Source organism: Equus quagga, chromosome 16 (assembly GCF_021613505.1).
Source record: "Equus quagga isolate Etosha38 chromosome 16, UCLA_HA_Equagga_1.0, whole genome shotgun sequence".
Lineage (NCBI taxonomy): Eukaryota > Metazoa > Chordata > Mammalia > Perissodactyla > Equidae > Equus > Equus quagga.
Genome location: NC_060282.1, coordinates 49763123 through 49777249, shown reverse-complemented (window position 1 = coordinate 49777249; position 14127 = coordinate 49763123).

The following is a 14127-nucleotide window of genomic DNA, read 5'->3' as shown; positions in this document are numbered from 1 at the left end:
TAAGAGTAGCCTTCAAATCACCATTCCTGTTTCCAAAAGTTTTTAATGAAAACTATCATGCTATTTTACTAAGAGGAGAAACTACATGATAATCTCAATGATTGTCATGTAATTTAAAATAAAAAAAATATAGGAAAGCAGAGGTAGGAAGCGATTCAGTCATCATGGATGCTTTCGTGAAGGTTATAGAACTAGAAATAATAGTTTTTTTAGCATTTAGTTTTTAATTTTATACTTACAGAAATGTTGAAAGATAGTACAGAATGATCCTGTAAACCCTTCACACAGCTTCCCCTATTGTTAACATTTTTTATAACCATGATACACTTATAAAACTAACTTAACATTGCTAAAACACTATCAACTAAACTACAAACTTTATTTGGATTTCACCATTCTTTCCACTAATGTTCTTTTCTGTTTCAAGATACCACATTGCATTTAGTTCTCATATCTCCTTAGTCTCCTCCAATCTGGGACTGTTTCTCAGTCTTTGCTTGTCTGTATTAACTTTCTATCGCTGCTGTTAGAAATTATAACAAATTTAGCACCTTAAAACAACGCAAATTTATTATCTTATCCTTCTCTAGGTCAGTTCTCTCCACTGATTTCTCTGTTCCAGTTTTATAGGGCATAAATCAAGGTGTTAGAGTGGCTCAGCTCTTATTGAAAAGCTTTGGGAAGAATGCACAACAAACTTCCTTCAGGTTGTTGGATGTTGAAACATTCAGTTTCTTGTGATTTTAAGACTAAAGTCTCTGTTTGCTGACTGTTTGCCAGGGGCCATCCTTAATTCCAAGGCCATCCTTAAAGTCTAGTTAGGGTACACTGTTCGGACCTTGTGAATCCAAAGCATTACAGGATTCCCTTCACCCACAGTGTTCTCCAGACTGCATTGTAAAAACACTGGTGTAGACATCTGCAACCCTACATTTCTGAGGAAAAACTTCTACCCTCAGAGTCTCATTTAATTTACTGTGATCCAGGTTAAAAAAAAAAAAAAACACTTGTCTTCAGAACAATATTCAGTTCTTAGCTAATTCAGTTTCTCTGACTCGTGTGCCACTTTCACTGTTGACCACTTCCTTCTGCAATGCTCTTTTCTCTTGAGCATCTGAAAAATTTTGCGAAATTGCTTGTTTCTCTTATTACCTTTCTAACATGGCCAGACACCTTTGTGAATTCCTCCATTTTGTGTGTGTAGCCGTAAATGTAGACATTTTTTCAACTTCTCTCTGCAGCCTCTTCTCCTGTTTTCTCTAGGTCGACTCCTTTACTGCTACACCATAAAATATTATCCACATGAGGATGATTTCCAATCTTATCCCTGAGTTGTGGCCTTTTCCTGAGCCTCAGAATTGCATACTCAGCAACAGGTTGTGCATATACACCCAGATGCTTCTTAATTTATTTCCCACTCAGCACCATTCTCAAAATTTATCTAGAGTCTCGATCAAAATTAACAAAGACATGAATAATTTTCTATCAATTCTTTGTCTCTTTTAAGATCAGAATGATATTTTCTTAATCTTCAATATTTGTTATATCTTCTATTTTCCACAGACCCTGAAAGACCACTGGTTTGTTTAAACAAATTATTTTTAAGTTCTTTTAGTATTTTGAGATGCTATTCTTCCAGTGTTCACTTAAAATAAATAGTTTTTGTTTAAAATATCTGGACTTTCTTTTCCAGAAAGTCTGAATGGTAATAATAGTTTAATGTTTTCTTTATATATATCTTTATTGAGATATTATATACTGTAAAACGTGTTCATTTTAAGTGTACATTTACTGGTTTTGTATATCCTAGAGTTGTAAAACCATTGCCACAATCTAATTCTAAAATATTTTCATCAAAATAAAATTCATCCTTCCCTCACCCTAACCTCTGAAAACCACTGTCTCCATAGTTTTGCCTTTTTTCAAATGTCATGTCTTTGGAATTGTACTGTATGTGGCCTTTTCAGATTGGATTCCTTCATTAGTAATATAAATTTGTTTCCTCCATGTCTTTTCATGGCTTGGTAGTTCATTTATTTTTAGCACTGAATAAGATTTCACTGTCTGGATGTACCACAGTTATTTATCCATTCATCTACTGAAGAACATCTGGGTTGCTTCCACGTTTGGCAATTACAAATAAAGCTGATATCAACATTCATGTGCAAGTTTTTCTATGAACGTGAGTTTTCAACTGTTTTGGGTAAGTACTACAGAATATGGTTGCCGGATCATATGGTAAGAGTATGTTTGGCTTTCTAAGCAACCGTTAAACTGTCTTCCAAAGTGGTTGCCCCATTTGCATTCCCATCAGCAATGAATGATAGTTCTGGTTGCTCCACATCCTCTCCAGCATTTGATGTTGATAGTCCTGAGTTTTGGCCATTCTAGTAGGTGGCTAGTAGTATCTATTTGTTGTTTTAATTTGCATTTCCCTGATGACATATGATGTGGAGCATCTTTTGATATGCTTATTTGTCATATGTATATCTTCTTTGGTGAGGTGTCAGCTAAGGTCTTTGGTCCATTTTTTAATTGGGTTGTTTGTTTTCTTGTTGAGTTTTAAGAGTTATTTGTATACTTTGAATAACAGTCTTTATCAGATATGTCTTTTACAAATATTTTCTACCTGTCCATGGCTTGTCTTTTCGTTCCCTTGACAGTATTTTTGCAGAGTAGAAATCTTTAATTTTAATGACATCCATCTTATCAATTCTGTCTTTCATGGATTGTGCCTTTGGCATTGTATCTAAAGAAGTCACCGCCATACCTAAGGTAATCTAGATTTTCTCCTATGTTGTCTTCTAGGAATTTTGTACATTTGCATTTTGCATTTATGTCTGTGATGATTTAAAGCTAAGTTTTGTGAAGGGTGTAAGATCTATCTATACTTGGTTTTATCAATGTGGCTATCCAGTTGTTACATCATTGTTTATTGACAAGATTATCTTTGCTCCATTGTTTTGCCTTTGCTCTTTTGTCAAGAATCAATTGAATATATTTATGTGGGTCTGTTTCTGGCCTCTCTGTTCTGTCTCATTGACCTATCTGTCTAAACTTTTACCAATACCACACTGTCCTGAGTACTGTAGCTTCATATTAAGTCTTAAAGTTGGGTAGTTCATTCTTCTCCTTCAATATTGTGTTGCCTTTTCTGGGTTCATTGTGGTACTGATTTACATTTCCCTAATGGCTGTTGATGTTGAACATCTTTTCATTGCTTATTCTTCATTTGTTTATATTCTGTGGAAAAATGTCTATTCAAATCCATTGCCCATTTTTAAACTTGGTCATTACATTTTTAATTTCTACATCATTAGTGTTCTTTGTATATTCTTTATTGCTGTCCTTTATCCAATATATAACCTGTAAACGTTTCTCCCACTCTGTTGGTTGTGTTTTCGCTTTCTTGATGGAGTCATGACATTAAATTTTGATGTAGTACAACTCATCTGAATTTTTTTTTGCTACTGCTTTTGGTGTCCCATCCAAAAAATTATTGACTAATCAATGGTCACAAAGATTTATTCCTATGTTTTACTTCTCAAAGTCTTATAGCTCTTACATTTAGGTTTATAATCTGTTTAAAGTTATGTTTTGTATATACTGTTAGGTAGGGGTCCAACTTCATTCTTTTACACGTGACTATCTAGTTATCCCAGCACTATTTACTGAAATGATTATTCTTTTCCCATTGAACTGTCTTGACACCCTTGTTGAAAGTCAATTGAGAGTAAATATAAGAGATTATTTTAGTATTCTCTATTATCTTCCACTAATTAAAACAAGCATACCTCATTTTGTTGTGCTTCACTTTGTTGCACTTCACAGATATTGCATTTTTCTTACAAATTAAAGGTCTATGGCAACCCTGAATCAAGCAAGTCTATTGACACCATTTTTCCAACAGCGTTTGCTCACTTCATATCTCTGTAGCACATTTTGGTAATTCTCACAATATTTCAAACTTTTCATTTCTAGTGTATTTGTTATGATGATCTATGATCAGTGATCTTTGATATTGCTATTGTAATTATTTTGGGGTGTCACGAATCATGCTCATATAAGATAGCAAACAATCAATAAATGATGGTGTGTGTGTTCTGACTCTTCCACTGATCAACCATTTCCAAGTCTTCTTTCCTCTCCTCTGGCCTCTCTATTCCCTGAGATACAACATTGTTGAAATTAGACCAATGGAAAACATTACCATGGCCTCTAAATGTTCAAGTGAAAGGAATAATTTCAGGTCTCTCACTTTAAATCAAAAGCTAAAAATGATTAAGCTTAGTAAGGAAGGCGCATCAAAAGCCAAGATAGGCTGAAAGCTAAGTGTCTTAGGGCAAACAGTTAGCCAAGTTGTGAATGTAAAGAAAAAGTTCTTGAAGGAAATTAAAAGTGCTACTCCAATGAACACATAAATGATAAGAAAAAAAGTGAAACAGTCTTATTGCTGATATGGAGAAAGTTTTAGTGGTCTGGATAGAAGATCAAAGAAGCCACAACATTCTCTTAAGCCAAAGCCTAATTCAGAGCAAAGCCCTAGCTCTCTTCAATTCTATGAAGGCTGAGAGAGGTGAGAAAGTTGCAGAAGAAAAGTTTGAAATTAGCAGAGGTTGGGTCATGAGGATTAAAGAAAGAAGCCATCTGAATAACATAAAAATGCAAGGTGAAATGGTAAGTGCTGATAGAAGCTGTAGCAAGTTATCCATAAGGTCTCAGCTAGATTACTTTAGCTAAATAATTAAAGAAGGTGGCTACACTAAACAGCACATTTTCAATGTAGACAAAACGGCCTTGCATTGGAAGGAGATTCTGTCTAGGAATTTTATAGTTACAAAAGTGAAGTCAATGCCTAGCTACAAAGGACAGGCTGACTCTCTTGTTAGGGGCTACTGCAACTGGTGATTTTAAATTGAAGCCAATGCTCATTTACCATTTGAAAAGTCCTAGGAATCTTAAGAATTATTCTAAATCTACTCTGCCTGTGCTCTATAAATGGCACAATAAAGCATGAATGACAGAGCATCTGTTTCCAACATGGTTCACTGAATAGTTTAAGCCCATTATTGAGAACTAATGCCTAGAGAAAAGATTCCTTTCAATATATTACTGCTCACTGATAAAACACCTAGTCACCCAAGAGCTCTGATGGAGATGTACAATGAGATTAATATTGTTTTTATGCCTGCTAACACAGCATCCATTCTGCAGCTCATGGATCAAAAAGTAATATTGACTTTCATGACTTATTATTTAAGAAATACATTTCATAATGTTATATCTGCCATAGGTAGTGATTCTTCTAATTGATCTGGTCTAATTGAAAACTACTTGGAAAGGGTTCATCATTCTAGATGCCATTGAAAACATTTGTGATTCAAGGCAAGAGGTCAAAATATCAACATTAACAGAAGTTCGGAAGAAGTTGATCCCAATCTTCATGAATTGGAATTTGAGGGAGTCAAGACTTCAGTGGAGAAAGTAACTGCAGATAAAGGGAAAATAGCAAGAGAATTAGCATTAGAAGTAGTGTCTGAAGATGTGACTAATTTGCTGCAATCTCACTATAAAATTTTGATGGATGAGGAAATACTTCTTATGGATGGGCAAAGAAAGTGGTTTCTTGAGATGGAATCCACTTCTGGTGAAGAAGCTATGAAGATTGTTGAAATGACAGCTTAATGCTGTCATTTTATCACTTGTTTTCCATTTTTCCTGCATTTTTTCGTTGTTTTTTCTCATCCTGTGTGTCTTGGTCTACCCATTGAATTATGTAGTTTTTTATGATGTACGTCTTCATTTTCTCCTTATTTATTATTTGTGTTTCTGTTCTGATTTTTCATTTAGTGGTTACCCTGAGGTTTGTGTTCAGAATCTCGTGTATAAGATAGTCCATATTCTGATGGCTTCTTATTTCTTTAGTCTTAACTGATTCAGTCCCTTTCCTCCTCCCCTCCTAAGCTGTTTTTCTCATATCTTATTCCATTTTGTGTTGTGAGTTTGTGGTTAAAAGGACATAATTATCTTTGTTTTTGTATTTTCCTTCCCTTTAGCTTAATGATATACTTGAGTATTTGCTATCCTGTTCTGATTCTCTCCGCCATTAGACCGGGGCACACACATGAAGGCTTTCCAACCTGGTGCAAACACCCAGAAAGTGAGAACACACACCAGGGCGATGTAGGAAGAGGCAGCAGTAACACTTAGCCAGCGTTCATGGTCATTCTCCCGGTGGGGACCAGGGAGACCACCATGCTGCTGTGCCATCAAGGAGCCGTTATAGCTTGGGTCCCAGAAAGAAAACACCACCCACCAAACACAGAGGTCCTGTGGACCATGGAACAGACCATGAACGAGTCTGCAGCAGATCTAAGTGCTGGAACAAATGCTACCCAGGCACACACCAGCACTCACAGTCCTATTGAGTCTCCTAAGAGCAAACATGTCCTGGGTGGCTTGGGGAAGAGACAGTGGCAGCTTTCAGCCCACTGGTGATCAATTTCTGGCAGGGAAGTGGAGCTCAGAGTGCACATAGGTGCCAAAGAGTGGCCCTAGCCTGGCAAGGAAGACCTGCCTGCCAAGGAAAGTCCATACAAGTACTGAATACTCCCCAGGCTAGGACAAGAACTCATAATACCCCCACAGCTTCCAGCAGATGGGGCACAGCCAAAAACGCTGCTCCCACTCCCACCTTGCTGTACCAGGAAGAATCTACATCATAAGAATAAGACAAATGCCCCAACCAAATATTAGCTTGTTAAGAACCATGAGAAACTGCAGCAACAACTCAGACCGAAACAACTCAACGAAAATGAATTCTCCAATCAAAAGACTCAGAGTAGTTGGATAGATTTTAAAAAAGACCTCAAAAAATGCTGCCTCCAGGAAATGCACCTCAGCTCCAAAGACAAACATAGGCTTAGAGTGAAGGGATGGAAGATAATACTGCAAGCTAACAGCCAACAAAAGAAAGCAAGTGTTGCCATACTTTTATCTGACAAAGCAGACTTCAAGTTAAAAAAGACAGTGAGAAAAAAAGAGGGGAAGTATTTAATGATAAAATGGACATTCCATCAAGAGGACATAACACACTAATATGTATGCACCTAAGACAGGGGAACCAAAGTACATAAAGCAGTTATTAACAGACCTAAAGGGAGAATTGACAGAAACACAATTAGAGTAGGAGACCTCAACACCGCACTCACTTCGATGGACATATCATCCAGGCAAAAAGTCAATTAGGAAATAGTAGATTTAAATGAAACACTTGACCAGAAGGACTTAATAGATATATATAGAGAGAGCATTCCATTCAAAAATAGAAGAACATACATTCTTCTCATGTGCCCATGGAACATTTGCAAAAATAGACCATAAGTTGAATAACAAGGCAAGCCTCAATAAATTTAAGAAGATTGAAATCATCCCATTTTTTCTGACCACAATGCTATGTAGCTAGAAATCAACCACAAAAACAAAACTTGGAAACTTAGAAATATGTGGAGACTAAACAACATGCTATTGAACAAATATTGGATCATTGAAGAAATCAAGGGGAAAACTAAAAAGTCCTGGTGACAAACGAAAATGAAAATACAAAATATCAACTCTTATGGGATGCAGCAAAAGCAGTCATAAGAGGGAAATTCATAGCAATACAGGCCCACTTCAACAAGCAAGAAAACTCTCAAGTAGGTAACCTTAAAACGCACCTAACAGAGCTAGATAAAGAAGAGCAGACAAAGCCCAAAGTCAGCAGAAGGAGGAAAATAATAAAAAGCAGAGCAGAAATAAATGAAATAGAGACTTAAAAAATAGTCCAGAGGGTTAAAGAAACTAAGAGCTGGTTCTTTGAGAAGATAAACAAAATTGACAAATCCTTAGACAGACTCAACAAGAAAAAATGAGAGAAGCCTCAAATAAATAAACTTAGAAATGAAAGAGGAGAAATTACATGAGATACTGCAGAAATACAAAGGATTATAAGAGAACACTATGAACAACTATATGACCACAAATTTGATAACCTAGAATAAATGGATGAATTCCTAGACTCATACAACCTCCCAAAACCGAATTGAGAGGAAATAGAGAATCTGAATAGACTTATCACAAGTTCAGAGATTGAAACAGTAATCAAAAACCTCCCCCAAAACAAATGTCCAGGACCAGATGGTTTCTCTGGGGAATTCTACCAAACGTTCAAAGAAGACTTAATGCCTATCCTTCTCAAACTATTCCAACAAATTGAAGAAGATGGAACACTTTCTAATACATTCTATGAGGCCACCATTACCCAGATACAAAAACCAGAGAAAGGCAAAACAAAGAAGGAAAACTACAGGCCAATATCACTGGTGAACTCAGATGCAAAAATCCTCAGCAAAATATTAGCAAACTGAACACAGCAATACATTAAAAGAATAGTACACTATGATCAAGTGGGATTCATTCCAGGGATGCAGCGATGGTTCAACATCCGCAACTCAATCAATGTGATACACCACATTAACAGAATGAAGAATAAGAATCACATGATCATCTCAATAGATGCAGAGAAAGCATTTGACAAGATCCAACATTTATTTACGATAAAAACTCTCAATACAATGGGTATTTAAAGAAAGTACCTCAAAATAATAAAGGTCATATATGACAAACCCACAACCAACATCATAGTTAATGGTGAAAAACTGAAAGATATCCCTCTGAGAACAGGAACAAGAAAAAGGTGCCCACTCTCACCTCTCTTATTCAACATAGTATTTGAGGTATTGGCAAGAGCAGTTAGACAAGAAAAAGAAATAAAAGGAATCCAATTTGGAAAGGAAGAAGTGAAACTTTCACTATTTGCAGATGGCATGGTGTTTTATATAGAAAACCCTAAAGAATCCACCAGAAAACTATTAGAAATAATAACAACTACAGCAAAGTTTCAGGGTACAATATCAATTTAAAAAAATCAGAACTAGCAGAAAAAGAAATCAAGAATAGCTTCCCATTTACAATCACAACAAAAAGAATAAAATACCTAGAAATAAACTTAACCAAAGAGGTGAAAGACCTGTACACTGAAAACTATAAGACATTATTGATAGAAATTGAAGAAGACATAAAGAAATGGAAAGATATTCCATGTTCATGGGTCGGAAGAATGAACATAGTTAAAATGTCCATACTACCCAAAGCAATCTACAGATTCAACTCAATCCCAATGACATTCTTCACAGAAATAGAACAAAGAATCCAAAAATTTATATGGAACAACAAAAGACCCCAAGTAGCCAAAGCAATCCTGAGGAGAGAGAACAAAGCTGGAGGCATCACAATCCCTGGCTTCAAAACATACTACAAAGCTATAGTAATCAAAATAGCATGGTATGGGCACAAAAACAAACAGATCAATGGATCAGAATTGAAAGCCCGAAGTAAAACCACACATCTATGGACAGCTAATCTTCAACAAAGGAGCCAAGAACACACAATGGAGAAAGGAAAGTCTCTTCAATAAATGATATTGGGAAAACTGGACAGCCATATGCAAAAGAACGAAAGTAGACCTTTATCTTGCACCATACACAAAAATTAACTCAAAATGGATTAAAGATTTGAATTTAAGACCTTAAACTATAAAACTTCTAGGCGATTTATCTTTTAAAGTGACTTTTTTATTAAAAAGTACTTAGTCAATTTAATATCAAAATATAAAAATAAATGCATTTAAACTTTCTGTGATAATAACAATAAATTCCAGATGGACTGTAGATACAAATGTGAATGAAGTATAGGAAAATATCTTCATATACTTAGAGTAGGCTAGTATTATTAAAATAGAAGAACAAAGCTATACATAAAGGAGAATATTGATAAATTAGTCTACATTGAAATTAAGAACTTCTAACAACACAAAAAGCAAACAACCCAATTAAAAATGGGCAAAAGTCATGAATAGACATTTCTCCAAAGAAGATATACAAATGGGCAAAAAGAACATGAAAACATGCTCAATGTCACTATCACTAATGCAATGCAAATCGAAATCACAAAGAGATGCCGCTTTACGCCTATTAGGATGGTTATGATCAAAACAAACAAAAAAGACAAACAAAAAGTCAAAACTGTTTACAAGGATGTGGAGAAATTGGAACTCCTGTGGTGGGAATGTAAAATGGTACAGTTGTTATGGCAAATAGCATGGCAGTTCCTCAAAATATTAAGCACTGAATTACTATATGATCCTGCAATCCCACTTCTATGTATATATCCAAGATACTTGAAAGCATGGGTTTATGCAACAATGTTCATAGCTCCATTATTGACAATAGCCAAAGGTTATTGAAACAATCCAAATGCCTATGTATATACCTAATGTGGGCTATACATACAATGGAATATTATTAAGCCTTAAAAAGGAATGAAATCTTGATTTATGCCACAACATGGATGAATCCCGAGGACATTATACTAAGATAAATAAGCCAGTCACAAAAGGACAAATGAGTCCATATATGTGAAGTATTTGGTTGACTGAAATTCAGTGATAGAAAGTAGAATAGTGATGATCAAGATCTGGGGAAGAGGGTAATTGGGAGCACTTGTTGAATGAGTATACATTTTCAGTTTGGGATGATGGAAAACTTCTGGAATTGGATAGTGGTCATGGTTATACAATAATATGAATGTAGTTATTGCCATCAAGTTGTACAGTTAAAATATTTAAAATTAGGGGCTGATCTGGTGATGTAGTGGTTAAGTTCTTGCACTCCACTTTCACGGCCTGGGTTTCATGGGTTCAGATCCCTGGTGTGGACATACACACCACTCATCAAGCCATGCTGTGGTGGCATCCCACATGCAGAGTGGTGGAAGATTGGCACAGATGTTTGCTCAGGGACAATCTTCCTCAAGCCAAAAGACCAAGATTGCTAAGATTGGTAACAGATGTTAGCTTAGGGTCAATCTTCCTCACCAAAAAAAAAAATAAAATGATAAATTTTATGTTATATATCTTTTACCATAATTTTAAAAAACAAAAAATTAAGAACATTTGTTCATCTACAGGTTCTTTAAGACAGTGAAAAGGTCAGCCACAGAGAGGGAAAGATATTTTCAAAATGTATATCTGAGGAATGAAGAATTCTAACATGATCCTCAAGATTCCTCTCCCTCGGTGTATATACTCTGTCACATCCCTTTCCTTTGTGTGACTGAGAATCTATGAATGTGATCAAATATTACTCTTATGATTGTTTTAAACAATACGACAAAATAAGCTTGCAGATGTAGTTAAGATCCTCAATCAGTTGAATCAAAAGGGAGGTTATCTTGTATTGACCTGATCTAATTAAGTGAACGCTTAAAAGAGGCCATGGTGGAAATTCCCCTGCCAGCATGGAAGAAAGCAAACAGTTCTGCTGTGACCTGCTTATGGAGATAGCCACATGGCTTGGATAAGAGGGTGGCCTCTAGAAATTGAGACTGCCCTCCAGCACACAGACAACAAGAAAACAGGGACCTTTGACCTCTGTCCACATGGAACTGAATTCTGCCAACCACCTGAAGCCTGGATAAGATTTATTCCAATATTTTTCATACATGTTGATGCTACAGTAAATGGCAATTTAAGTTTAATTTTATAATTGTTTGTTGCTGGTATATATAAATTAAATTGATTTTTTATTGAATTGTTATGTTGACCATATAAACAAAGATTTTGCTGAATTTCATTATTGCTTCTACTGGTATTTCTGTACATTCTTTTGAATTTTCTATATACACAATCATGTTATCTGCAAATCATAAGAATTCTATTTCTTCTTTTTCTAATCCTTAAACATTTTTAAAAAGTTTTTTCCCTTATTGTGCCTTGCGTTATTGACTAGAACCTCTCACACTAAATAGTGCTTCTGGTACACTTGAAATTTCATTGTTAATAAAGTTAATTGTTTTGTTTAATAAATGCTCTTTAACAATTTAAAGAATTTCACTTTTATTCATAGTTTGCTAAACGTTTTTTAATCATGAAAGGTTGTTGTATTTTATAAAATGATTTTTCTACATCTATCAAAATGATCATTAATTGCTCTTAATTTTCTTAATAAAGTTTATTACATTGATTGATATACATATATCAAACTAACTTTTCATTCTTTTTGACAATTTACCAGTTTTATATTTTGTGATTCATTCTCTTAACATTTAGTTTAGGAATTTTGCTTGTATGTTAATGAAACATGACCAATGAAATTTTTATTTCCTATTTATTCTTTTAGTTTTCACTGCATATATTTTGAAATAGTTATTAGGAAAATAAAATTAGAATTCCTTTATTTTCCTGGTGGGCTGATCCTTTGATGACTATGAAATTCCATCTTAATCTCTAGCATTGCTACTTCACTACTGATACATTACTTACCAATATGTCCCCATCAGCTACTTGTAGATAGCAATAGCAGGGTATTCTTTTCCATTCTTCTACTTTCACCTTCTCAATTACTTGTCCTTATATTTAAAGTATCTCAAGGAAGTAAATATTGGTTTTTTTTGTTTTTGTTTTTAAACTCAAATTTAACAATCTCTTCATTTGCTTATTGTACTTGGGTTATCCTGTTTGAGGTTTACTGAGCTTGTTAAATCTATGAGTTATTACCTTCTGTCAGCTTCCAAAAATCATCAGCCATTGTCTCCTTCAATGTGGCTGTGTCTCATTTTCTCACTCCATTTTTCCACGATTCCAATTATGCATGTGTTACACATTTGGGCTGTTCCCACATGAATCGTACATTGTCCACTTTTTTCCAGATTTTGTCTTTCCAGCCTTCAGATTGGTTATATTCTATTGAACTACATTACATTTCACTAGTCAATTTAGTTCTTGAATTCACATATTTTAATTTTCTATTTATAATATTATTTTGCTTTGGTTAAATAGATTCACATTCCCTAGAGAAATTCTGTGGACTTTCTTTATTTTGTACATCTTTTTCTCCATTTTCTTTAAAATAAAATCATAGTTCTTTCAAAATCTTTTTTTCTAACTCCAATATCAGAATTATTGATAGGTTTACTTGTCTTAAATTATCTTTTTCTCATAATTCTTCGTTATGTTTATTACCTGTCTGTGTGTCCAAAATACACTTTATTGTAGTCTGAACATTGCAATTAAAGTAACTATGGAGGATTCCACTGGAAAGGGCACTCCTTTCCTTCTGGTAGACAAACAAAATGGGAGATTGAGCAACTTGGTTTATTCTAGAATTGAGCTGTTGCACCAGGTCTTATATGCAGTGTTTATGAATCCAAGTATACATCTAGTCCACCTCCAATCCTCAGATATAATCCTGCCAAAATTTTCTCAGAAGTAAATGTCTACATGGGGTAAGACTCATCCAAACTCATATCCCAAATTGTCATATTTGCTTTACAAAACTTGCAAATATTTTTCTCCCAGTGTTTTGCTAGTAATTTATCTTTGATTATGGTATCTTGAGTCATAAGGTTTATAATTATTACAAAATTCAACCTACTTTTCTTCTTTGAATACATCTTTGTGTTAGAATCTTGCTTTTCCTCTATTAAGCTTGTAAATATATTCATCTGTATTTATCAATTACTTTTATATATAAAAGTTAATATGTTTAATTTATAGCAGATGTATTTTATATGTAGTATGAGATACGAATTTCAGAAGAAACAAAATATTTTAAGTTTAGGATTGGTCAAGCCATTTATTAAAACATTGCACAAGACAAACAAAGTCGCAGCTGTTTGAGCAACAAAATTTAGTTTCTGGAAGAATGGGAAAATGAATTTTAAAAACTAGTCAGATTTCTACAAGACTAAGCATACTCTTATTGTGTGATCCAGGAATTGTATTCCTTCATATTTACACAAATGAGTTTAAAACTTATGTCCACACAAACACTTGCACACAGATGTTTATAGCAACTTTACGCATAATTGCCAAAACTTATGAGCAGCTAACATGTCCTTGAGTAGGTGAATGGATAAGTAAACTGTGGATCATTCAGACAATAAAATATTATTCAACGTTAAAAAGAAATGAGCTATCAAGCCATGAAGGAAAGTTGTATGCATATAATTAAGTGAAAGAAGCCCATT